Raw genomic sequence first — 815 nt, forward strand, 5'->3', positions numbered from 1 at the left:
CAAGTCCCTAGGCTGGGGCTCCATAGGCTTTTGGGACCTCCAGGAGAAAGGGACAAGGACTCTCAACCCCCTAGATCCCCAAACACCATGGATAAGGGAGCACGCCCAATAATAGCAACGACGGTTCACAATTACTCATGTATCCAATCTTCTCAGTACCCAGAAGGAGGCACTGTCACTGTTCTCGTTCTGCAGATGAGAACACCAAGACACAGAGAGGTAAGGCCACCAGCCCCAGTCACCAGGCAATGGAGCCAAGTCTCAAGCAGGCAGGACTTGCACTCCCAAAAGCTCTCTCTGCCTTGGTTCACATTCAGGGGCCCCCCTCACCTCACCATCCCTCCCAGACCTTGCTTGGGGCACTTCTAGCATTTCTCATCTGGTCCTCAGGCCAGCTCTGTGGATGGGTACTGAACTTATCCCCATTTCAAAACGAAGAAACTGAGGCACCCAGAGGTTAAATAATTTGCGGAGGCTCTCTTTGTTTTGTTCTGCCCATGGCCTCCTCCTAAGGCCCAGGGACACCAGAAGGGCCCCCCAAACACCCTTCCCCGCTCTCCTGGGAAAGCCCCACTCCAGGGCTAAAGGGAATGAGGCCCGTGAACTACTCCCAGGAATACTGTCTGCAGGGAGACGTCCTTGTCAGAGTGGCCACTGACTAAGTGCCAGGAGCCCCAGAGAGAAATGTGTCCTGTGTGTGCCTAGCTGAGAATGTACCTCCAGACCCCTCTCTCCCTCTCTCTCCCTCCGTCCCTCCCTGTCTCTGTCTCTCTCCCTCCCCCTTCTCTCCCTCCCCCTCTCTCACTGTCTCCCTC

This window comes from Neomonachus schauinslandi, chromosome 16 (genome assembly GCF_002201575.2).
Source record: "Neomonachus schauinslandi chromosome 16, ASM220157v2, whole genome shotgun sequence".
Classification (NCBI taxonomy): Eukaryota; Metazoa; Chordata; class Mammalia; order Carnivora; family Phocidae; genus Neomonachus; species Neomonachus schauinslandi.